General features: G+C 49.1%; 1 long non-coding RNA gene across 1 annotated transcript; it reads left to right on the top strand.

Moving 5' to 3' along the window:
• Positions 1–10,456: 10,456 nt before the first annotated feature.
• Positions 10,457–25,812, top strand: LOC149370092 (uncharacterized). The gene is made up of 2 exons (XR_016290971.1): positions 10,457–10,803; positions 25,662–25,812. It is a non-coding gene; the product is annotated as an uncharacterized LOC149370092 (long non-coding RNA).
• The last annotated feature ends 1,017 nt before the right edge of the window (positions 25,813–26,829 follow it).

Genomic DNA, 26,829 nt, shown 5'->3' with positions numbered 1-26,829 from the left:
TTTCTCCTAATCACCAAATTCTACTCACACTTTTTTTCAAAGATGCCTAATTACAAAATACCCGAACTTTGTTCTCTTACAGGTTGACTCACACTTTTTTTCAGAGATGCCTAATTACAAAATACCCGAACTTTGTTCTCTTACAGGTTGTGATGAAATGTCGGTAAACGTTACTTAAGGACAACACTGACGTCCTATACCGTGCTTTAAAAATATCTCAGCTGAATCCGTCGAACCAAATCATTTGTCCAAGCTCGAGTGTGCAATGCCATTGCATCGAGCAGTAAACACATCCCGAACATAGCACACTAATGCTACATGTATTGTCAAAAAGTACAGCTCACTCTATCGGTTACACTTTCATGTGTAAACTGCTGCAGTCAAAACAAAACTGCTGAAAAATATTCCTTTTTTTCATAGTTACTTAATTAGCCTCGTACGATAAGGATGCAGTTGCAGGGATCGGCGTTCAGTGTGCGTTTTCCTCCTGCGCAATAAATTTATCGTTATCTTTATTATCATTAGGCGGTAGTTACCCTAGCTACTTTCGCATGGTGCCTTGTGTCCGTAAAACGGCTGCGAGCGTTCGACTGCAGCGCGTAAACATCGAAAAAACTTAAATGTACAGGCGGTCTGCATTAATCTTGAAACCTCCACCCGAGGGTCTCTCGTAGCCCGGGTGCAGCTTCAAGAAATTAAACCCCACATACCATACCATACCATACCATACCATACCATACCATACCATACCATACCATACCATACCATACCATACCATACCATATCATACCATACCATACCATACCATACCATACCATAACACAATGTATCATATTACACCATACCATTCTATGCCATTCCATGCCATACCATACCATATCATACCATACCGCACCCTACCATTCCATTCCATACCATACTATTCTGTACCCAACATATACTCATGGATCCGGAGAAAATGAAGTGGAAGCGCTTTTAAAAATAATTTTCCCTCGAAACGGGCATGAACGCCCGTAGCTATGAAACACTTATGAAACGCAAAGCGCGGTGCTGTTTTCCATGGACCGATCTACCATAGAATATTCCTTGGCACTGAACGAAGTGTGGTGTTGAGTTCATGAACATCGTCAATACACGGCATATTGTGTCGGACGGTTGGAATTTATTGAGTCTTCGGGCGGGCCAGATGGCGCGTTGCCAGCTGTAATTGTATCAATCTCAAGAGCACTGTCTCGATGCTGAGAAGTAGAAACGTGACGGTACGGACGGACTTTTGGAGCAAATGACCGCAAAGAACAACTCTTTGGGTTTTTGGCTACTTCGAAGCAACCTCGATGTTTTTGTCGTGTTTAGTTTCCTTGTTCGTGATAGCTGTGATTGAAAGTAGAGTGCGATTTTCTGTCGAGTTGGCGAGGAAGCACACAAATTGAGAATAATATATGTTTGGACGCCTGAAAAGTTTATTCCAGTGTTACAATATATGGACTTCCTCTCAGCATGTCCTAGTGTGGTTGTGGTGAAAAAATTCGCTGTGGCTTAGCTTGGTTAAGCCCGGTAAATGCGAAAGCAATATCCGTACCTACGCCATGGTTGAGCTGGTGGTGTAGCTGGTGGTGGTGCTTGTGGTTAGACTTGTGGCGATGCATCTGTTATACAATTCAATCCAATCCAATGTAATCTAATCTAATCTATTCTAATCCAATCCAATCCAATCCAGTCCAGTACAATCCAGTCCAGTCAGGCCGGCGTTCATGTGCACCGCCGTCGCGCACGCACCGCGCGAGATCGCGAAGCAATTTTAAGCCGCTGGTGGTTGGCACAGCTACTGCTTTCTAGCGACGTGAATCGAGCCTAATCTCTTCAGCGTAACGCCACAATCGCGCTCCTAGCGGAGAGCGCAGGAGTTAGGCGCCGGTGGTGGCACCGCCGCGGCTTGCGACGGCGCGAGTCGGTCGCCCTTCTCTTCGGCGTGATTTCACACATGACGTCACACAGAGGTCAGCTAAAGGTCAATGGTGGCACCGCCGCGCCCCGGCAAAGGCTGAAAGTGCAAGTAGTAAAGCTCTCGCTTTAAAACTTTGATCCTCAAAGGAAGTTTGAGGGTCATAAAACCCCGCTGCATGGTCGGTATCCTTAGTCCGGACACCGCACGACGAGGCCCCGTCTCGCGCCCGCTTTACTAGAGCCCTTTGGGACTCCAGTGTGGAGCAGTTGAGGAGGGCAGTCTCCCATGCCTATCGGGTGGGGCCGGGGGAAGGGGGAAGGTGAGGATTCTGAGTACATGCCCACACCATCTGAAAGATATCGCAGATCTCTCCACAGTACGGGCAGCGCCCATCCATGTTCGGAAGCTCTGTGAGAGATGTGCAATCTGCAATGGTGGCTTTGTTGCGCTGCTGAATATGGCCCTGATATCTCCTTGTATAATCACGTTACTTACAGGTGGAAATTACAAGGACAGCGCATCGGTAGGCTTCTACGATTGCAAAGAACGCGACGTTTTATGTGGTGAGACAGATTCCTCAAGACATGTTTCGTTGAAGGGCCGTAACGTTAAAAAGAGCATATGTGAACTGCTTCCTTGTGTACTGCAGTTAATAAGTTACAAGGACTACGACATTTACTATATATTCAGTTAAGTGTGTACATATTATTAGGCGAAATTTTTGTGTGTTTCAGTCAAAGGACCGGTAAATCTCTGGAGCAGCGCGGAGGATTGAGAGACGGTGGCGATCCCGCTTTCGAAAATTTGGTATCCGCTGTCGCATGTCACGCACAGCGGTGTTTGCGGTGCTGCCAGCAACGGCTGTAGTGCGACGCTTTCATTTGCTCTGCTTTGACAGCTCTTTTTTGCCTTGGCACTGTTTTTGACCTTAAAACCAAAAAATGAAAGCAGATAGACTGGCTCCATGGGACGCCATTCCGTTCCCGTCTTGGTTCCGGCTAGGCAAAATGCTGGACTGTCCTGAACTGAGATTTGAGCGCTGATTAACGGGGCCTTGCGTGGCTGAATTTAATACGGAGCAGTTCACCGTAGAGGCTCGCTCATTTGCATTCTTCTTTTATCTTTGCATTCTTGAGAGCTACTGCAGCCGCTTGTGCTCGCGCACCTATCAGGAAAGAAATTCGTTTATACTGTGGACCCTATGTTTTTCGCTGAGGCAGTGTTTTTCTCACCCTTTTCTCTCCGTCTGCTATACGACCGAGATGCGCAGGGATTCCTCAGGCCAACGTTGAAAGCGCTGGGAAGAATCTGTGGCGTCAATGGCGCCTACTTTGAGCAAGGACACGATATACTCCCAGGGGCTGCTTGCGCGAGCGCCAGTGGACTGTGAGCAACTTGGGATGACGTTTCCTGTGTCGCTCACAGCTCTGTAACACACAGCCTAGCGAGAGGAGGAGGCATTTTTGGGTTGGACCCGCGGTACTTTTTCACGACAACTACCTCCGGATATAGCACGAGGCGTCGCTTTCTGTTGAAGCCACACATGGCGTGCGTCTGCTAACTGGATAAGAGCGAATTAAAACGGGTGTCAAAGGAGAGGCTCAAATCCGGTCTAGAGCGACTGCAGCGAGCCTAGGCATAGTGGTCCCAAAAAGCCACAGTGTAAAGTGATTTAAGTAATAATTCTAATGCTGCGTACCATCGAAACTTCGCTAGGCATTTAAATACTTTGTCTTATGAGTAAACGCTGCGTTAAACTACATAATTTTATTGTAGCATGCTTGCCGCGCTGCGTGTGACGACGGTGTCTGCATTGTTTGCGCGAATTTGCAAGCCTTGTTGCTGTCGCTGCAGCAGTGCTTACGAAACAGTTGCTTGTGCTCAGCTGAGCCTCTCTCTTGAAGGATTGCTGGTTCTTTTGTGCCGTCTTTTTTGCTAGCCGCTTTCCTGGTGAGCCGACTGTACACAGATTGCGGAGAGCCGCGCACATTTGAGCGGCAAAGGTTGGCGTGCGCTGAAAGGCAACAATCCTCAAGCCAGACAGGGACGCGGCGAGCCCGGAAAAATCCTTGATAATCGGAATCAAAAGAGCGCAGTCGTGACGTCAATTCTTGAAAGGCCTGCTTGACAGAAATTTTGCATGCCGTAAAAATGGTGTTTTTTCATAGTACGAACCCGTATTATGCTACAAACAAAACGTTACATTCCAGATTCGAGCAGTTAAAGTGCCAGCGCCACGGAAAAATCAGTTTTCAATACCGAAACTGGAAAAACGGACGCCATTGCCTCCCGCCGGAAGTGACGCATTTTTCAGCCTGGAGTCCGGACAGGTTCGGAGCGTCTGCTTGTTGCGGCTCGTGCAAACCGCTGGTACCAGTAGCGCGTGCAGCACTTTGCGCAATAAATACTGGTTATATATATGAAAACACACATCTTAAATGGGATGAAACGCCCCGGAGAAAGTTTTAAACGGTGTTTTATTTGCAGTAGTAGACTATAAAACTTCGCTCAACCTCAATGAAGATGATCACGCCGCATAGTGGGCGTTGCTTGCCTGGCAGCCTGGCAGCTCGTGCAATGTTCGTAGATCTCGAAGGAAAGAGGCATATTCAAATGGAGGCCAAGTAGAAAAACTGCTTATATTGTCACGTCGGCTTTTTGAGCGGGCAAGCGCACACCAACAGCACATGTGCGTTCTGCTGTGCGTGCAATTTAGTTATTGTCTTGATAAAAAAGAAATACTGCCTTCTCCTTTTCCTTCTCATTTTTTCTCCCCCGTGGAAAGGTATTCCTGCCTGTGCATAGGAAATTGGAACAGGTGCCGTGAACGGGAAGTAAATCAACAAAAATACCTGGATGTCTAAAAAGGGAGGTCTAGAGAATTAAGCGCTGTTTTAAGCGAAACAATATGCCAGAAGCAAAATTTTTGTTGCAAAATAAATATACATTTTTCTCTTCGAGGACGGTGGAATCAATGCGGTGCCGATGGCGGGCTAGTTCATCTTTGCGCGCCTCTGTCGGGCAAGCCACAGCGCGTTGCAAAATACATGCCAGTTCAAATGAACCAACACTTATGTTCTGCGTTCATTACGGTACTTACCTAGAACCACTTAATGCCCGTGTACTGCAGGGACGCAAAAGTTATTCCAATTTTTCCAAACCACACAGCAGGACAGAACGACGTGGTTACCGGACCCCAGTCGACCGTATACGCCTACCACGCAGATTGCCGGTATCTGTATCGACTGAGTAATAAGGAAGAACATATAATAAAAATTGCGGGTTGTCTTCCTTTAAAAAAAATGATCAGTCAAATAACATGCGTTCAGGTTGCTGAGGTCTTGGAGGGGCGCCTCGGATGGTTATGCTGAAGCTTCCTGTAATCGACCTCAAGTATGAACGGCGTGAGGCAGTAAGAAATTCGACGTTTTCAGTAACGCTCGTGTGGCCTTCCATGATTCTCAGCCCGGCCAGCAAATCTTCGAGGCAGCAGATACACTCGGTGCACGGCGGCATTGTTGCGCATTGGGCAAAGCTGTACCTGCAATCAACGCGCGCATGTTTATTCTTTTTCAGACGAAGCAGACCTCTCCTTAGACTGCTGCCTTGTATGAACAGCCTGACGTCAAAAGGGCGTTGCTCGATGAGCAACGTCGTCCACTTAACATATGAACCGGATAGGCTAGCTTGTGACGAGCGGTCGCCCGTCCTCTTTATTCTCCCAATTAGAGAGGCCTCGAAGCCTTTCTTCTCCTTATTATAACCCTCTCGGGTCGTAGCATGCTTTGCCGATCGAACCAGAAACACGTACGAGCTCTGATGCATGGTGAAGACCGGGAGATGTCTATTGGCGGTGAAAGCAGCCAGAAACGAGCCAGAAGAAGGGCGTACAAGGGGCGCTCACTCACTTCAGAACGCCTGAAACTGGTGAGCCGGCGATGCCGGTGCCGCAAGGACGCGTCATTTCCGGTCAGGCTTGTTAGTTGTCCAACACATCGCTAGGGGACTGCGTCGTCTGCTACCGAGGTTTTTGAACGATTCTAACTAAAATACAAGACACCTCACAGCCCTGATATTAAAAATGAATATTGTTCATAACATGGAAACTGTATCTAGCGCAAAATTAGCCGAAGTAAACTTTCCGTCAAGTAGGCCTTAATACTCCTATTTCAAGGGAAAGCTGGAAACTGGATCAGTCCTAAAGGAATGTACGGAGTGGAATGCGTGAGTTTTGGCAGAAATGCGTGTAGAAGATAACAAATTACTTTAAAAATGAACTGCAATTGTACCAGGGGCACCCGCACTGCGAGAGAGTACTGTTGTACCACTGAGCCATCGTCACCCATGGTCCAGTTCGCCGAGCGCAATGTGTGCGCAGTGAGTGTTTCTACGCAATTCCCCTGCTTTGTGGTTCGCACAGCGCAGAGTAGCCGCTTCTGTACTGCGGACGCCCGTCTCTCTGTGTTGCAAGGTCTGCAACTAAGCTCTTGTCCCTGGCAGGTGCAATAGGCTTGAGTATTAATGCAACTGGCTTTCTTGCACCATGCGGAGCGATTCAAGCCGGTGATTGAAAGGTTCGTTGTAGTTCGAAGTATATAATCGGAGCCTTCCAAGGAGATGCCCTCTCCTAAACTATCTTTTTAACGCCAGGTTTCAAGCAAACGGTACAAATTTACCAAAAAGCAACAGTAACGAAAAATTACGAGGAACTTTAGCGGCTAAAGTGCTCAAAGGCGAAAGCCTGAGTGCTGCATTCTGCTACGTGATTGTTCACTGCACATTTTGTTGGTGCATTAATTAACTGCCAATTAATGACGCTTAAGCTTCACCTTAAGGAGTGGAACGCGACAGCGTGTTGTAGCGCTGCCACGGAGTCCAAGGAACGCCACCACCCGTTCGGCGCGATGCGTCGCCCTTTGAACGCAACGCTTTTTGAGGAAAGGCAATGGGGCTGTAATTCTCTGTCATCTCGGTGGACACCTGAGCCGCACCGTACAGGAAGGGAGGAAGTGTGAGTGAAAGAAGAAAGAGGGGCCGTAATGAAGAAAATGAAAATTGTATTTGAGGAAAGGAAATTACGCATTAACTGTCTCACATATCTCAGTAGACACTAGTCGAAAATTGTATTTGAGGAAAGGAAGTTGCGCAGTAACTGTCTCACATATTTCGGTGGACACCCGTCAAAATTCGCGCGCGGTGACGTCACGACAATTTGGACCAATCTGAAACGCGGACAATTACGCCTTGCTCGTCGGTAAATTAGTTTCTGAGGAAAGGAAATGTATCGGTCTCTCATATCTCAGTGGACACCTAAACCTCACCGTAACGGGAAGGGAGGAAGATGGGAGTGAGCGAGGACACCGTATTCACTAGACGCACCTTTGTTCATTCCAAACCATCGTGCTGACATGGCGGAGTGGTAACGTGCTCGACTCGCACTCCGGAGACCGGGGTTCGATTCCCAAGCTCGGCCAATTTCTTACTTGGTTTTATTTATTTATCTGGTCGGACTAGAAAGGTTAATTAGACTAATTGGTTAAGTAAGCAATTAACTAAACTCAAACTTACTTGGAGCATCACTATACGACCCCTTTAATTGGTTGCATGGTTAGTAGCCGAAGTACAATTGGCCCGATTGAAATTCGCGCACTGTGACGTTACGAGCGTTTCGACCAATTGAAAAGCGTGACATTTCTGTCGACAGCTCCTGCTTACAAAAACATCAATTGCCCCCGACAGCTAGACACCAAAACCGACATCCCAGCCTCATGGAGAGAACAACTCAAGGCAGCTCCACTAGCCAGGAATATGCACCCTGATTTTCACCAGTCAAGACGACAAGCACCATGAAAAGACACTACGGCGGGCGCGAGGGCGTGTTCTATGTCGATGCTGCGGGTCCCGAGCAGGGAATGACGGCCGTCGCGGTAGTGCACCAAAATACAACAGTCGACGGACTAGTACTGGCTAGCCAGGACATACTGGCTGCGGAAGAAGTGGCGATTGCTCTAGCTGCAACACACACTAGCTCAATGTACATTCTCACAGATTCACAGACAGCGTATCGCAATTACCTCAGGGGCAGGGTCGCACCGCTAGCAGCTAAAATCCTGCAAGATAGCTAGATCCGTGGCTACCAACCCACACACAAACACTTAATATGGGTACCAGGTCACCAGGGCATCCCAGGGAACGAGAGCGCACATGCCTCAGCCCGAGCATTTCTCCCCCGGGCACCCAGTGCGGATGCCGTGGAACCTCCTACCCCACTACTAACTTACAATGACATACTTCAGCACTTAAGTTTATCCCGTCGCGTCTACCCTCCGCCGGCTAATACACTAGATAAAGGGGAGGAACAACACCTCCGAAAGCTACAGACCAACACTTACAACAACCCACGAAGACTACATGCCATAGACCCGGAGTCATTTGACTCACAATGCAAATTCTGCGGGGAGAAGGCGGACCTGTACCATATGGTATGGGCCTGCCAACGAAATCAGGCGATCACTGTTAATAGCCAGCCAACGCAGGAGGGGTGGGAGGCAGCTCTGTCCAGCTCGGACGGAAAGAGTCAAAAGCAACTAATCGAAAGAGCCCGGACAGCAGCCTACGCCAATGGGGTTCCGGACTGAGAGCTCCAACCACGGCTACAACCTCCTAAACCATTTCATTAAAATATTTTCCCCACCACCTACTTACAACGATGAGGCATTAAAGGCTTCCGCCTTAAAAGTACACCAAGTGAACAGGATCCGGAGAAATTTGCAGCAAGAATAAAGCCTGGTTGCCACTCGGCTACGAGGAAGCTGCCGTCGCGGATTCATCCAGGTGGTTCTAGTGACTGCTAAGGTTTTTTTAAGCATGAAATGCTTTTAGCTCCCGTTGTCGGCAGTGCGGTGACGTCACGCCGAGACCGAGAGCCATCATCCGGGCACTGAAATCCACTCATCCGGGCACTGAATTCCAGTCATCCGGGCACTGAATTCCAGTCATCCGGGCACTGAATTCCAGTCATCCGGGCACTGAAATCCACTCATCCGGGCACTGAATTCCAGTCATCCGGGCTCTGAAACGAGAACATCCGGGCACCGTACGAGACTTAACGAGATTTAACGAGACTGTCTAAGCCCTCCTACGCGACCGGCATGCAAGCGCCGGTTGGTCTCCAAACGAGACAAAAAATAACTGCTGCCAGTGCCTTCCCAATGTTTAACAAGATATCAGTGGAGCTGTGGGTTGGAATTATAATTTTCGATTTCTAATAACGCGTGCAAAAAGCACATCAATGCCACGTTACACTTCGTTGTCATACGTAATCTCTTAGGGTCTTCGCGCATCGAAGCAAAGCCGCGCAGGCGCACAGGGGCCCGGGGGAGAAGCGCTGCGTTCAAAGGGCAAGGCATCGCGCCGAACGGGTGGTGGCGTTCCTCACCTCCTTTACGGTGCGGTTCGGGTGTCCACCGAGATGGCAGAGAATTACTGCGCCATTTCCTTTCCTCAAAAAAACCTTGCGTTCAAATGGCAAGGCATCGCGCTGAACGGGTGGTGGCGTTCCTCCCTTCCTGTACGGTGCGGTTCGGGTGTCCACCGAGATGACATTAGGCCCGTAAACATTTCATGCTTACTCTACTCTCGGTTACGGGAGAGGCAGAGTTTTGAATGATGATAGTGCCACGTATCATTGTAGTGTTTTTTGGCTGTGTGCTATCATTATTATTAAGCATGAAATGCTTTTAGCCCCCGTAGTCGGCAGTGTGGTGACGTCACGCCGAGACCTAGAGCCATCATCCGGGCACTGAAATCAACTCATCCGGGCACTGAATTCCCGTCATCCGGGCACTGAATTCCCGTCATCCGGGCATTGAAATCCACTCATCCGGGCATTGAAATCCACTCATCCGGGCACTGAAATCCACTCATCCGGGCACTGAATTCCAGTCATCCGGGCTCTGAAACGAGAACATCCGGGCACCGTACGAGACTTAACGAGATTTAACGAGACTCTCTAAGCCCTCCTACGCGACCGGCATGCAAGCACCGGTTGGTCTCCAAACGAGACAAAAAATAACTGCTGCCAGTGCCTTCTCAATGTTTATCAAGATATCAGTGGAGCTGTGGGTTTGATAACGCACAGAATTATAATTTCCGATTTCTAATAAGCCGTGCAAAAAGCACATAAATGCCACGTTACACTTCGTTGTCATACGTGATCCGGGGGAGAAGCGCTGCGTTCAAAGGGCAAGGCATCGCGCCGAACGGGTGGTGGCGTTCCTCCCTTCCTTTACGGTGCGGTTCGGTTGTCCACCGAGATGGCAGAGAATTACTGCGCCATTTCCTTTCCTCAAAATACCTTGCGTTCAAATGGCAAGGCATCGCGCTGAACGGGTGGTGGCGTTCCTCCCTTCCTGTACGGTGCGGTTCGGGTATCCACCGAGATGACATTAGGCCCGTAAACATTTCATGCTTACTCTACTCTCGTTTACGGGAGAGGCAGAGATTTTATTTTCTACTCGTACATTACAAGATTGGATTGGATTGGAGTAAACTTTATTTGTGCCGGCAGCTGGGCGCTCGCGCGCCCCGACGAGGGCCTACGTCGTCTACGAGGCTGCCGTTACTCGGCGCGGGTCTCCGCTCGCCGTTGCCGGCTCGCTGGGTCCCTGCCTTTCGAGCGCCCCGAGGACCTGCTGGACGGCCCATAGCTGTTGGTCATGGTCGTTGCTCTTCGCTGCTGCCTCCAGCCGCGGCGGGATTGTTCCTGATCTTGCTTCCTTTGGATTTCTGATGCAGTCCCACAAGATGTGCCTGTGATCTGCCGGCTCCCTTCGGCAGACTCTACACGTATCGGTCGGGTAGGTCTCGGGGTACATGCGATGCATCAGTCCCGGGCTCGGTAGCGATCCGGTCTGGAGCTGTCTCAGTAGTACCGCCTCCGCTCGACTCAGCCTCGGGTGCGGGGGTGCGAGAGTCCTGCGAGCCAGGCGGTAGGCCTTCGTGATTTCGCTGTAGTCGGTCATGCGGTCCTTGGCTTCGAACCACGTCGGACGGTGTGTTGTCGGGGCGCGGTTGGTTAGCGCTCGCGCCGCTGCGTGTGCCGTCTCATTGTGGTTCGCACTGCGTTCCGACGCGTCGCCCGCGTGCGCCGCAAACCACTTGATTCTTACTCTTCTGTCTTGCAGTTTTGTCGCTCGTAGTAAGTGAAACTATTGGAAGAGTGGAAAGCAGCGACACTAATCCCAGTAATAAAGTCCTGAAACCACCACTGTCAGGTGTGAATGTTTGGTAAGCAGCATAAGTCATACTTTTAACATGTGTGTCGATCGCCACTTTGCACAGTTTCTTAAAATGAAGGAAACAACCACTTTAGGCCGGTTGCCGGTGGCATTGTTCTACCACACTGCAAAAACATTTGCACCCTTAAGGGTGCATTTTCGTGTCTATAACTCACACCCGTGCACCCTCCCAAAAGGGTGCAAAGTATGCTCTTCGCAGCCATAGGAAGGGTGGGATCGCTACAGTCGCACCCTTATTTTTTGGCTGCCTAAAAGGGTGCAAAGTGTGCTTGTCGCATCCTTTTTCCGACTGCTTTAAAGTTTCTTAGGTTTTTTATGGCTTTAAAAGGCGCTGATCATTTTCTCTTTTGGGGTGCACTCTTGAATGGAAGGTAAACATTTCCTACGAAAAGCTGCCGCCGACCTGTCTGAATTTGCACTAACGTAACGGCATCCCGCAAGAAGCGCGTTGGTTGGTTGGTTGCGACTGAGAGAAGGATGAAAAGGAAAATGCACGGCCCTGCCAACTGACTCAAGCCCAGCCACCACCGCTGCCACTTGCAGATAGAGGAGAGTTAAAAATTCAGGGGGCACTTTGACTGTCTAAAGTGCGTAGAGGCGAAAGCGTTTTCCGCACCACTTTCAGTGCTTCTGTGGCACTGGTGGCGTCACATGTAATTGAGGACTAATCACTAAGTGATGACAAATCACTAATTAATGGTTAATTACTGATTAATGCCTGAATACTAATTAACTGCTAATTAAGTTTAAGCTTAAGCTTCGCCTTTAGGAGTGGAACGCGACAGCGTGTTGTAGCGCTGCCAGGGAGTCCACGGAACGCCACCACCCGTTCGGCGCGATGCCTTGCCGTTTCAACGCAACGGTTTTTGAGGAAAGGAAATGGCGCAGTAAATCTCTGTCATCTCGGTGGACACCTGAACCGCGCCGCAGAGGAACGGAGGAAGTGGGAGTGAAAGAAGAAAGACGAAGATGGCCCGTAATGAAGAAAATGAAAATTGTATTAAGGCGGAAGCCTTTAATGCCTCATCGTTGTAAGCAGGAGCTGTCGACAGAAATGTCACGCTTTTCAATTGGTCGAAACGCTGGTAACGTCACAGTGCGCGAATTTCAATCGGGCCAATTGTACTTTGGCTACTAACCATGCAAATAATTAAAGGGGTCGTATAGTGATGCTCCAAGTAAGTTTGAGTTTAGTTAATTGCTTACTTAACCAATTAGTCTAATTAACCTTTCTAGTCCGACCAGATAAATAAATAAAACCAAGTAAGAAATTGGCCGAGCTTGGGAATCGAACCCCGGTCTCCGGGGTGCGAGTCGAGCACGTTACCACTCCGCCATGTCAGCACGATGGTTTGGAATGAACAAAGGTGCGTCTAGTGAATACGGTGTCTTCGTTCACTCCCATCTTCCTCCCTTCCCGTTACGGTGAGGTTTAGGTGTCCACTGAGATATGAGAGACTGATACATTTCCTTTCCTCAGAAACTAATTTACCGACGAGGAAGGCGTAATTGTCCGCGTTTCAGATTGGTCCAAATTGTCGTGACGTCACCGCGCGCGAATTTTGACGGGTGTCCACCGAAATATGTGAGACAGTTACTGCGCAACTTCCTTTCATCAAATACAATTTTCGACTAGTGTCTACTGAGATATGTGAGACAGTTAATGCGTAATTTCCTTTCCTCAAATACAATTTTCATTTTCTTCATTACGGCCCCTCTTTCTTCTTTCACTCCTAAAGGCGAAGCTTAAGCGTCATTAATTGGCAGTTAATTAATGCACCAACAAAATGTGCAGTGAGCAATCACGTAGCAGAATGCAGCACTCAGGCTTTCGCCTTTCAGCACTTTAGCCGCTAAAGTTCCTCGTAATTTTTTGAGGAAAGAAAATTACGCAGTAACTGTCTCACATATCTCGGTGGACACCCGTCAAAATTCAGGGGGGGGGGGTGCACTTTTTTGACCTAAATTGTGGTCACTGATGTGTGGTTAATATGTTAAGCTTCGCCTCTAAGAGTGGAACGCGAGAGCGTCTTGCAACGCTGCCAGGGAGTCCATTGAACGCCATCGCCCATTCGGTTCTACGCCGCGCTCGTCGGTAAATTGGTTTTGAGGAAAGGAAATGTACTTCTCTCTCATACCTCGGTGGACACCTAAACCTCGCCGGAAGGGAAGGGAGGAGGATGCCAGTGAGCGAAGACACCGTATTCACTAGACGTGCCTTTGTTCATTCCAAACCATCGAGCTGGCATGGCGGACTGGATAGCATGCTCGTCTCGCACTCCAAAGACCGGGGTTCGGTTCCCGAGCTCGACCAATTTCTGACTAGGTTTTATTTATTTATATGGCCTGACTAGATTGGATTGGATTGTAAAACGTTTATTGCCAACAGTCTGAAGGGCATATAGGCCCCCCGCCTAAACGACGGCCAGAAGGTCTTGGCTCCTGGCGGCGTCTTCGGCCAGTTGGACGACTTTTGTTTGAGTCTCCGGATCGGAGCTGAGTAGGAGAGCCTCCCATTGTTCAAGTGACTTTATTTTTTGTCCCTCCAGGGGGGCAAAAGGGCATTTCCAGAGAATATGGTTGAGATCCGCTTTGGCCTTACATTGCTTACACTCGTTTGAATATTGTCCCGGATAATAACGACTACACATAACCGGGTTCGGAAACGTATAAGTTTGGAGACGGCGCCAAGAGGTGGCCTGACTCTTTGTCAATGATTTATCAGCAGCGGGGTACTTTGTTCGATTGAGCCTATAATGTTGTGTGATTTCTCTGTAACCTAGAAGACGATCCCTGTCTGCGAAGCCCTCGGTATGGCCACTGGCTCGGAAAGCAAGACCTCGAGCCAGTTCGTGAGCTGCTTCATTTCCAGCCAGGGATGCGTGTGCAGGTGTCCAGACTATGCGAATTTTGCGGTCGTCCCTTGCAGTCCGCAGGATTCCGTTCGTCAGAGGGGAGGCCCTCCCCTTGGCAAAGTTCATCACTGCTACCTTTGAGTCACTGACTATCATTGACGCATCCGTGCCCACTATTGCAAGTGCGATGGCGGCTTCTTCTGCAATTTCGGGACTGTCCGTCGTGATCGAAGCGCCGGCTCGGAGATATGTCTCGGCGCTAGCTACCGCTATCACCATTCTCCCCCTCCCGCAATTAGCTGCGTCCACGTAGGCCACGTCTTCTATCGGATAGTTTTTGAAACATTTGCCGAGGGCTTCAGCCCGTTTATCTCTGCGATCATTGTGGTGGACGGGATGCATGTTTTTCGGTAGTGGTGGGATCATCAGCCTATCGCGCACGCTCTTAAGCATGTCCACTTTCGGACCTCGCTGACTCTCGTAATTTATTCCTAGTTTCGCGAGGATTTGCCTGCCTGTAACGCTTCCCGACAGCCTTTCGTACTGCGAGACTGTCACGCCTTCCACAATTTCATCCAATGTGTTGTGAAGACCTAGTTCTAAAAGTTTTGCGGTGGGGGTCCGAATTGGTAAACCCAGCGCCTGCTTGACACTTCTGCGAATGATCCCTTCCAGCTTGGACTTCTCCGCTGCCTTGAGATTAAGGAAAGGAGCTACGTAAGCAATCTTACTTATTACAAAGGCTTGAACTAATCTGATTAGATTCGTTTCTTTCATGCCATAGCGCCTATTTGCGATTCTGCGGATGAGCCGCATAGTCTGTTGCGCGCATATCTCCAACTTCTTTATTGCTTCTCCATTGAAACCGTTGTTTTGAATGTACAGCCCTAAGACTCTAATCCTGTCCACCGTCGGGATATCGAGTCCCTGAGCCTTAAGAGATATCCGCGGGGGATCCGACCGTGATTTCCTCTTTGGTTGGTAAAAAAGCATTTCCGATTTTTGCGGGGAGCACCTAAGCCCCCTATCATTTACATACTTTTCAACTTCTCCTATGGCCATTTGGAGAGTCTCCTCTATTTGACCGTCAGTTCCTTTGCCAATCCACATAGTAATGTCATCCGCATACATGCAATGACTGAGACCTTCAATCGCTACTAGTTTGCTAGGAAGCCCGATCATGGCCACGTTGAAAAGAAGCGGGGACAGTACAGATCCCTGCGGGGTCCCCTTGCTACCTAGCTCTATGTAGTCTGATTTACTTTCCCCGAAGTTAATTTGGGCCACTCTGTCGGAAAGGAAATTTTTAACATAGTTGTAGGTTTTCCGGCCTACTCCCAGGAGGCTGAGATTATCCAGGATCGCCTTGTGCGTGACGTTATCGAAAGCCTTCGCCAGGTCAAGACTCAGAATGACCTTCGCGTCCCGCGTTTGTGAGTCCAGAATTTCATGTTTTAGTTGCAGCATCACGTCCTGCGTTGAGAGATGAGACCTGAATCCCACCATGGAGATAGGATAAAGATGGTGGTCTTCCATGTAGTTGTTGAGACGTGTCTGCACTACATGCTCCATCAATTTCCCTGCACAGGAGGTTAGGGATATAGGCCTTAGATTCTCGATCGACAAAGGTTTCCCCGGTTTAGGAATAAGTACCACCTTAGCCGACTTCCACTGCTTAGGAATCTCACCCGCCTCCCAACATTTCTGCATGTAGGCAGTGAGTGCTGTTATAGAGTTGTCGTTGAGATTTCTGAGCAATTTGTTGCTTACCCCATCCGGTCCGGGCGCTGAATTAGTATTTAATCTAGCAAGCTCTGCTCGCACTTCGGATTCAGTAATGGGTTCGTCCAAGCGATCGTTGGGTATCCCACAGTAACCATGCAGAGGTACCTTCTCGGTGTCCCCTATGTACTTAGATCGAATCTCATCGAGCAGCTCTTGCTCTGTACCCTCATGTTTATGCTGGATCTTTTGGAGGTTTTGCCTCTGGGCCGTTTTACATCCGTCAGGGTCTAGGAGGTATCTGAGTAAACTCCATGTGCGAGCCAGACTTATATTCCCGTCCATTTTGTCGCATAGCGATTCCCAGTTTTGCCTAGAAAGTTTGAGCGCATATTCCTCTATCTCTTTGTTGTGCCTTGCTATCCTTCTGCGAAGGTTACGATTCCACTTTTGACTTTTAAGTCGCTTTTCCATACTGGTTTTGGCTTGCCACATATGGAGGAGGCGGGTGTCCATTGTTTCTAGGCCTGAGTCTTCCGCCACAGTCTGGGTCGCTTTACGAGCGTCCAATTGGAGCTGCCTTATCCACTCCTCAATGTCATCAATTTCTGTGGTGTTAGCGCTCTGTTCCCGGATTTTTCGGAAGGCGTCCCACTCAACAAGTGAGTGACGTCGGCCTGGGCGTTTATAGGGCCCAGCAGTAATTACCGTTTCCAAAATAAAGTGATCACTGCCTAAATTTTCTTGAGTGTTAACCCAGTTTGCGCTGCCGACGTTCTTAACGAGGGTGAGGTCCGGAGATGTGTCCGTACTGACGCTATTTCCCGTTCTAGTGGGAGACTGAGGGTCCGTAAGTAGGGTGAAGGCCCCTTGTTGCATATCGAGCCAGAGCTCTCTACCCTTGACACATTCTCTCTGGTACCCCCAAGCAGCGTGATGGGCGTTGAAGTCCCCCATTACCACCACCGCTTGTTTGTTAGCAATGCGTAGAGTTTTTTGAAGAAGCGACCCGAAGCGAGTCTTTCTTTGTTTTGGACTGCTGTATATATTCAGCCCAAATAGGCTGGTTTTAATTTTATTATTCGGAATGAGTTCTAGAAGAACGTGCTCTACGTGACTGATCCCCGTGTCATGCGCAATAGCCGTTATGTTTCTTTTGACGAGGGTGGTAACTCCCGCCTTCTCGCCAGAGGTATTAAAAGATTCCTGATAATTTTGCAATCCCCCCAGTTTCCTGAAGAGCGATCACGTCCGGGCAGTCTTTACCAATGAGGAGTTGTTGAAGAACTGCTCGCTTCCGGCGGTATCCCCGACAGTTCCACTGCCAGAGCGTATATCTATTGTCCTTATGTTGCCTGGCCATTTTGAAGTTGTTGAAGGGTTATCGTAATAGCGTCTGTCTTATTCTCTACGGCCTGCCGCCATGCATTCATAGCTAACAGCTCGTTTCCTAGCCTTTTGGTTTCTGTAGTGATTTCCTGAACAACGTTAAAAATGGACTGAATTTGTGCCTGAATTTTGTTATCTGTGGCCTGAACCTGGGCATCAATTTTGTCCTCTAGCCTCCTGCATACCTCTGCGAGCGTGAGCTCGGGCTGCGTGTTGTCACACGTCCTCTTTTTTGTAGGCGGGGGAAGCGATGGTGGCGCCACCGAGGCATCACTGACACCGGCCGCCGCCTCCACCAGTGCAGGCGTTATCTTTGGTTGTTGAGTAAGCCGGGATTGGCCCATCTTCCGGAGTTCTGAATTTTCCTTCTCTAACTGTTCTGTTTTTTTAGTAAGTTTCCTTACGGTGTCAGTAAGGGTCTCAACCATCTTTCTCAATTGGAGGAGCTCATCTGCCCCCTTATCCGAATTATTTTGGGAGGATCGACCTACCCAGCTCACCTCTTTATGGTCGGCTGCCGTCTTGTTCTTGGCTGAAGACACCGACGGTGATCGCCCTCGGGAGCTCAAGCGGCCCCTGGACTGGGACCCGGTCCTGGAACCAGAGTGGGGCTTGGATCTTGAACGGCCCCTGGAGCCGGAACGGTCCCTAGAGCTGGAATGGCCCCGTGACCCGAGACGAGGGAAGGAAACCGAGCGGCCGCGATAGCCCTCTTCCTCCTTGGTCCTAGGTCGGCTCCTCCGGTTTGATGTATTGTCTGATGAATTTGCCGTCTTGTCGTGGGTCTTCTTCTCCCACTGGCGCTTTTTGAGTATGTAAGGAATCCTATACATCTCACGGCACTTTTTGTGTCCCAGTTCATGTCCCTTGCCACAAAGAGCACACTTAAGTTCACACGAGTGGTCTTGCGTTGGGTTGTCCATGCCACATCCTCGACATTTGACCACGCCTGCGTTCGGGCAGACATCGGCGCGATGTCCGAGCTGGCCACACTTGAAACACACTTCGTATTTTTTCTTATATAATAGGCACCGAAAGGGGGTGCTCGCGTAGTAGATCCAATATGGCACCTTTTCATCTGCGAAGAGCAGCAGAATAGAGCTCGAGTCTTTTCCTAATCTTCTAACCCCGACAATCTCAGGGTTGTACTTGTTGATCAGGTTCTCACGCACCCGTTCAATCGTGTGAGTCAGCGGAACTCCGTGAATAACTCCTTTGCCGTGTCCATCCGGCGTCACAAGATACGCAAACGTTGCAAGTTTTTCCGTCCCTAAAGTGAGATGCCCAATATTCATATACTTCCGCACTCGTTCAGAGCTGTCGGTGCCTACCAGAATGGTGTTTTGCTTCTGATTCAGAAGGACGATATCATCTCTTGCGTCAGCCGCCGCAATACCTGCCGCCGACTTCACGATGTCAGAGACCGTCTCAGTTTTGCATGCTGAGAGCGGTCGAAGTCCGCCTTGCGGTCTAATGACGACTTTATGTAGTCCGGGGGAAGACGAACGTGCTGCGTTTCCACCGAACGCATTGCCATCTTCCTGCCCTCCGTCTTAGCTGAGTTGGCAGCCCCTCGCTGACCATCTTGTTGTCTTCCTTCGTTCGGAACGCCATCCTGGCGTCCCCCTGCCTCATGGCTGTCGCTCTTACGAGCGCTGCGTTTTGACTTATCAATCGTAAACCATCCGGCTTGGATGGAAAAGTCCTCCGGCGATAGCGTCTCACCTTCAACCGTAACTTCCATGTCGGCCTCCGAGTGCAGTCCTGGGCCACAAGAGGCCGGTGACTTGCCTCGCCGGCACCCTACGGGAGTCGGCGGCCAGAGTCGACGTTAGGCTTAGCTTGGTCGTCAAGCTGGCGAACTGAAGATCGTGATGTGAGCACAAAAAGTCAGTTCACTTGCCGTGGATTTGTTATCCCGGTAGTCCTGCAGACTTCCGGCGTCGGTCCCCGCATAAGTTTCTGAAGACGCAGACTTAAATCCGCAGAAAGCATCGAAAAACCGCGGAGGCGATGTGAGACGCGTCCGCTTGCCTCAGCCGCTCGTAGCGCCCCCTGGCCTGACTAGAGAAGTTAATTAGGTTAATTAGGTAATTAAGCAATTAACTAAGCTCAATCCCACTTACTTGGAGCATCACTATATGGTCCCTTCAATTGGTTGCATGGTTACTAGCCAAAGTACAATTGGCCCCGTTTGAAATTGGCGCACTGTGACGTCACGACCGTTTCGACCAACTGAAAAGCGTGACATTCTCTGTCGACAAATGCTGCTTACAACGATGAGACAGTAAAGGCTTTCGCCTTAAAAGATAAGAGGACAGAGTAAAGACGCGCGTCGCAACAACCGCGTCCGCCGGTACGGCCGCAGCCCGAAGGCTGCAAACCGGATGCCACAGATACATATTCCGTTATACAGGCGCGTCCGCCTCCAAGTTTACATGTGCCATTTCAGCGGCCCCCTATTGGGAGTCAGTGACGCTGAGCACTTCGGCTAAAAGAATGCAATTAATTATCACATTATGGGGACGCAGATCCTAGTCATACCTGCTCGCATGAAGGTTGCAGCGGTTTTTTAATGGAAAACTCGAATAGCTCACATCATATTAAAAGCACGCTTGACTGAACTACTGGAATGTTGTTCGACAAGTCAAAGAATACCGTACACCCTTACGCACCCTTACACCCGAAGGAGCTTCAACACCCTTGCACCCATTCAGCATCAAAGCATGGGTGCATCAAAGGTGCTAACGTGCTCAGCGCACCCTTTTCCAAAAAAATAAGAAGAAATGAGGGTGTGGAAACGGTTCAGCCATTAGCGCTGTACCTTTAAGGGTGCAAATTTTTTTACTCTGCACTTATTAGACACTTATTAGAGGCAGTATAAAAAACGCAGATTTGGCAAACTCCCGCAGTACCCCAGCTGCCTCTATGTGTTCTATGACTAAGAAAAAACGTTTAAGACGCCTTGAGTTTCTTTCACAACTGCAAGATGTAGAACTTGGAGACATGTAACCGTGGCACATATTGAAAACTGTAGTGTTGGCAGGAATGTGCCCCCTTCTATTAAGAATTCGTAACCGCTCTGAAGTTGAGACTCCGTGTCTGAGCACTATTTCGGGCGCCTTTGCAAGAAAGAGTGATCATTTGGCACCGAATGCGATTTCCGAAGGCAGTGTACAGTGTGACGCTATTTCTTCCAAACATCAGGCCAGTAGGTCTATCGATTTTGTGCTCTCCTCTTCACTCTGTAATAGGTGCAGTGCTTAAAGTCAGGGGGGCCGCGGGAAAACTCGGACCCAACACCAGTATTGACAAAAGATCTGGGACCCGTGCGCTAGACGGTAGAGACTGCATGAATGTTAAGCAGGCAGCCATTTTTATTATTCTTATCAGTAGTGATCGAAACGTTTCTTCTCTATCGTTTCGAAAATTTCACCACAATTTTTAGCAAGAGTCAGTGACATATTTTCTAAAACCAGAGACGGATCAAAATGAAAGGTCGGCAGCACTACACAAAAGCTGATGGAAAAAGGATAGCCGTGACCTCGCACCGCGAGTTAGACCAGAGCTGGTTACTCAGTTCTGAGGCTGCCAAATAATAATACAAAAGAAAATGGAAAATGTTCACCAGGCAACTTTCATGACTAAAGAAAGCTTCATCATAATCACCAGCCTGTCAACGCCCATTGTAGGGCAAAGGCCTCTCCCACGTCTCTCCAATTAACCCTGTCTTTGTCAGTTGCGGCCTCACTATCCTTCCAAACTTCTTAATCTCCTCCGCTCACCCAACTTTCAGCCGCTCCCCGCTACGCTTGCCTTCTCCTGGAATCTACTCCATTGTCCTTAAAGGTGGACTGAAGAGGAATCTGAACTCGTATATTTATCGCTGTAACTCGATCTACACGTTTCGACCTTCCTTGAAATCACCGAATTATTGCCCTGTGCGGCCGATTTCCTTAATTTCAATCGGATTAACGTCGGGCTCCCGCCTTTTTTTGAATTCCCCGCAAACGGTGGGAGGAGTCGACGAACCTTTTAGCCAGTCCCGTGGCGGCTTGCCGCTCTCCCATCGGGATTCCGTGGGCCTAATTTGCAGATATGTAGTCTCTGACTTGACCTATTTATTCACGGAAACCTAAAAGAAACAATGAAAGCGAAAGCAAAGTCACCACGCGACCGGCTGAAAGGCACTCCAAACGTTGGTCGACTCCTCCCACCGTATGCCAGGAATTCAAAAAAGAAGGTGGGAGCCGGACGTCATTTGCATACAATTAGGGAAATCTGCTGCACAGGGCAATAAATCGAAGTTTCTGAGAATGCTCGGAACGTGCAGATTGAGGTCCCGCGGCAAAAAGACGAGTTCAGATTCATCTTCAGTGCACCTTTAATTACCAGCGGTTATCTTGCCTTCGCATTGAAACCATCCGGGACGGTGAACGACGAACGGTTGACGTCAAAGTGGGTAGAAGGGAAGGAAATGGCTCAGTAACTGCCTACAAGGGCACCTCAACGACACCTTAAGGTTCGAGGAAAAGAGCCTGGGAAGGCATGCAGTTGAAGGTGCATATGTCGTCGGTTCGAATTGGTGTCACAAGCTAGCCTCCAACCTGAGTAGCATGTGTAAGCTATATGCAACGAGAAATCGCATCACACCACCGCGAAAGCCGTGCGACAAGCGTTTTCTCGCTGTTTTTTAGGCATCTAGTCGGAACACCTACCGCAACATTGAGTTCGCCCAGTGGGGAAACATTGAGTTCGGCCAGAAAACGACATGTATATGAATTTTTTAAATGGCGATGCTCGGCTTGCTGTGTGCGTACTACGGCCGCTTGTTGACGTCACCCTAGTTTTCTTTCCACTGCTGGGATTTTCTGTACCCTCTGCGAATACACACACTAACATATATACTAACACACGCCGCCGGTTTTTCTTGTAATCGGTCTAGTAATGATTTCGCATTCTTAATGAAAGGGGAGGGACCCCGCACCTGACTGAGTAAATGCGGGCCATTGGTCCGGTCAATGATCGATTATGCCTTCGTGGTTTACAGCTCGGCCTGAACATCAACGCTGTAATGTCTGGACCCTATTAATAATTCCTTGGATCAGATGCTCGGAAGACACCTCCGGTTCTTAGTCTTAACAGCGAGTAGTTTTATCCCTCTATAGAGCCAGGAAGACGGCTTTTAGGACTGACTTAAATACAGATGAATCTCTCAGTGCCGGGAAAACCATGTGAATCTGTCCTGGAAGATGACTGCCGGAGTACCTTGTTTCACGTCGAGCAGTCGCGCATCTTCAGCATAGCCAGCCGCACTGAGAACTTGCTCAGGGATGAAGAATCAAGCTTGTGCAAGTGCGGATATTTTCAAATGACGGCGTTTCTCCGTGGCCGCTGAAGAAGTCAATTGTAGCTTCCAGGTAAATACACTAGAACAAGGCCCTCATTGCCCGGTCCAGCATAGATAATTGTCAGAAACAAATTTATTGCTCTTTTGTTTACTTTTTACATGAATTCTAAAGCAGTTACTTGTATAAATTTAAATTTTTAACTTGGTATTTTGTCCTGTTTACATCGCCGTGCTTCCCACTTGCAATGATTAAAGGCGAGTATGAGTGCCACACAAATTTATAGTAATAGATATTATAACTGCGGTGTCACTGTTAAATGCACTGCGAAATACAAAGCATGTCGCGCAATATTTCAGTGCAACTGGAAAACGAGACTGTCATGCATGCTAATGTTTATTTCTTTTCCTTGTTTTGAATTTCTATGGAGGCGAAATTCTAGGGGTCCGCGTACTGTGTGATGTCAGTGCACGTTTAAAGAACCACAGACGGTCGAAATTTCCGGAGCGTTTCACTGCGGTGTTCCTCATAGTCTGAGTCGCTTTGGGACGTTAAACCCCCATAACCCAATCAAAAACTCCGGAAGCAATTGCACACCCAAGCAGCAGAGATTCTGGACTTAGTACCAAGCTTTCCCAGGACTGTTCGCTAGAATCTGTTAGGTTCTTGCAGCAGTGGCAAGCTGCACATATTGCTCTTGAAGGAGTGGTACGGTTAGGCAATGAGGTTTCACAATGTTGAGGAAGGTGCTGAGGCCCTCCCAATGCATGGTGTACACCGATCATATTCTTCATAGCAAAGACAAGGAAACCAGTTCCTCACAGCGCCACACACCAGGTGCCCATGCCACTCATGCTAGCAGGTGACCTCCAAGATGGGGCTCTACTAGTTAAGCTTATTAGCGGTTGCAAACTGACGCAGTAGACGGGGGGAGGGGGGGGGGCGTGGAACACGATTATGCCGACAGTTGCAGGTAAGACAAGCTACATTAGATATGAAAACGCCTTTCTCAACTAGAGGTTTATAGTGGTACAAAAAGGAGGACGTCCATTAGCATTGTTTTTCAGGCCATCGGTAAAATAAAGAGAGAAATTTGCTGCGTGGGTTGTGACGTGGTATAGCGTCGTTTGCTTTTGTGCACAGTTGCAGCTCTTTGCATGCCTCAACCCACTCGCATGCTTCGGCATCTACCCACTGGGCTGGTAGACATTAGCACCTAATGGATTGGGCCTAGGCAAGTACGTTAGGACCTACTGAAACTGCAGCTGGAAAAGTTTTTTCAGCGAATCTGATTTACCGATCGGGTGCGGGGAAGTGGCATCGCACTGAGAGGCTGTTTTACAAGCAAAAAAGTCCTGGGGGCTCCGAAATAAATTCTTCTCTGCATAAGGATGGACATGGTTTGTGCGTTTTACAAACAAAAGTCTGGAAAGCTGACTTATGCCGAATAAGAGAAACTGTAGTGCAGAGACCGGCAAGCTTAGCCTGCGAAGCGGGCATGTAAAACCCCTTCACAAGGGCACATGAGGTATTGAAAGTACATGTTTCTTGGCTGGAAATTTCATAGGATGCCCCAGTGCACTGTGCTCCCGTGGCTGCAAACGAGATGCCTGATATTTGTTACAGTTTTGTCGCTGTGATGATCGAGTTAGACTACAGACACTGTAACCAATATTGCTGATGAGTTGCTCCACTCTGCTTATAGCCATCTTTTTTCCGCTAAAGCCTATGGATCAATTTTATTAGGCACATTGCAGAGCTCTCGATACCTTCTTTTTTTGACCAGCATAGTTGTGCTGTGGGATTCGCTAGAAGAGTATGGCTGTATGTGCATGCTGGTGTAATTGGTTTTTCGGCAGGAGAAGCTACTCCAATGAAATGTGCAAAAAAAAAAGCACCAGGCAGGTGTGGTCATTATCAGCTACTCAGTTGCACTGAAAATGTGAACTGGTCGCGAGTTGTGCTGTCCCTCTTCAGGAACATTAAAATTACGGAAGCGGGCCACCAAACATGCAAGTCATCTTTCAGTGTGGCTGAAGTCATGTCTGATGGGGAGCGCAATAAACACCCCTAGATGTAACTTGCAAGACATCCAGCATCTGGCACACGTACAAGGAATTACCGAACGAAAATGCACCATAGAAAGGGCAATTTTGGGCGTCAAACGGGCGTCGCTTAAATTTTCCGCACTCGGTGACAAAGCTGTAAAGTGTTTTGCGTGTGAAAGACTTGAGAATATGTATTTTGTGGAGGGAGGGGGAGGGTGGCTTTTTCGGGCACCTCGCACATCTCGACCCGTGTTTTTTTTCTTTGGACCAGTAAAGCTACCAGATCAAGAAAAATTCCAAACAAAAGAAAACACAGCATAAAAAGAAATTACAATTGAAATAAACTTCCTTTTTTTTGGCGAGGCAGCCTCGTCCTATCATGCATGCTAGAGATAGTCCGCGTCGCATTTACGCACATCGCTGGAGAGGGTGCATTTCCAAGCGAACCGAGGCTCAGCTTGGTGCAGCGTCCAGGTTCTAAAGCAGCCTAGTTGCAACCTGGCCGCTTCTTCACAAAAACCATTTTGAACCCGCCACCGTGGCTCAGTGGTTAGGGCACCCGGCTACTGAGCCGGAGTACCCGGGTTCCAAACCGACCGCGACGGCCGTGTTTCGATGGAGGCGAAACGCAGAAGGCGCCCGTGTGTTGTGCGATGTCGATGCACGTTAAAGATCCTCAGGTGGTCACTACGGCACGTCTTCGTTCCTTTCTTCTGTCAGTCCCTCCTCTATCCGTTCCCTTACGGCGGAGTTCAGGTGTCCACCGAGATATGCGAGACAGATACTGCGCCATTTACTTTCCCATAAAATCAGTTATGATTATTATATATACAGTCAAGCTTCCATTTTATTTTCTGCTGCACCCTGCTGGTGGTCACTATGCGACTGATTCTGACTGAACTCTCTCTCAGGTTCACCTCGTCACTGTTGTGAGGTCGCATTGCAGCTCCTTTGCGTGGCAGTCGGATGTGAATGGTGCCCGCGGACATCACTGCGTTTTCAAGTCCTAGGGGACCATTTGAAGGGAGCCTTACTGTCGACGCTGTTTCTCGCAGGTGACCCTGAGACCTGGGGCCCCGATCGGCGGCATCTGCTCCATTCTGTAGATATACCTCTCCCTGGCAGGACACTGACGACGTTTGGCCGGCGGCATGGCTTCTTTCACTTTTTTTTTAGAATAAATATTATGTTTATTCTGCCCGTTAAGTTCTTTTCTGTCATACTTGTACTCGAAATAGAAGACCTGTAATACACAGTTGTGCAGTCAGAGGCATGCCTCTTTCGACCTTACCTTGCCACTTGTAAAAAGTGCCGGAAGCTCGATCATATGGACACTTGCGCAGTGCTGGAGTTGCACCCATTGTGGAATGTCCAGTGCATGGTCTTTGGTGGAGGCCTGTAATTGTGGGCAGTGCTTCGCTGCTTTTCAAGGTAGGTAGGTAGGTAGGAAAGACTTTAATTGCTCTAGAAAGGTGCTAGTAGCAGACGAGAAAGAAGAGGTCCATCTTCCTTCTTCTCACAGGGTCGGTGCCCCTATTCCAGGGCTCCGCTGAGCTTCGCTGCTCGTTGGGCGTGCTGGATAAGACCTTGTTGGCAACCCAGATCGCCGCTGGAGAGCCGGCTCTCCCACTGTTCTGCACTCGGGTCTTTGCGAAAGTTGTCGTTTTTACTGCATTCCCACGTGATGTGGTACAACGATGGCTTGCTACCACACCACGGGCAAGTGTCCCGATATTGCGTCGGGTAAATCTTGCTAAGGATATGCAGGTTTGGGAATGTTCCTGTCTGCAATCTTCGCCAATACACTGCCTCTAGTTGATTTAGATCAGGATGAGGCGGCGGATAGCGGATCCGTACCCCCTTATAGTAGTTGAGAATGTCTGAGTACGTAGGGCTGACTCGGTCGGGTAGATCGTCCGATTGGGAGGAAGCTCGGCTCATATACCCTCGAGCTACCTCGTCGGCGCGTTCGTTCCCGGCTATGTCGGTGTGTCCTGGCACCCAGTAAATGCTGTGTGTGACTTTTGGTGGGGTCGCGCTCTGGAGGAGCCGGAGCGCGGCGCGACCTATGCGGCCGTTCATGTAGTTACGGCACGCTTCTCTCGAATCTGTAAGGATGGTAAGGGACATGTTGCTTCGATAACCGGCTACCGCCGCTAGAGCTACGGCCAGCTCCTCCCCTTCGGTTACCGTGCAATCCCTCACTGAGGCGCTAGCTAATTC

Source organism: Amblyomma mixtum, chromosome 1 (assembly GCF_055824585.1).
Source record: "Amblyomma mixtum isolate Tamu chromosome 1, ASM5582458v1, whole genome shotgun sequence".
NCBI classification, from domain to species: domain Eukaryota; kingdom Metazoa; phylum Arthropoda; class Arachnida; order Ixodida; family Ixodidae; genus Amblyomma; species Amblyomma mixtum.
This window is presented reverse-complemented; position numbering and strand designations above follow the sequence as displayed.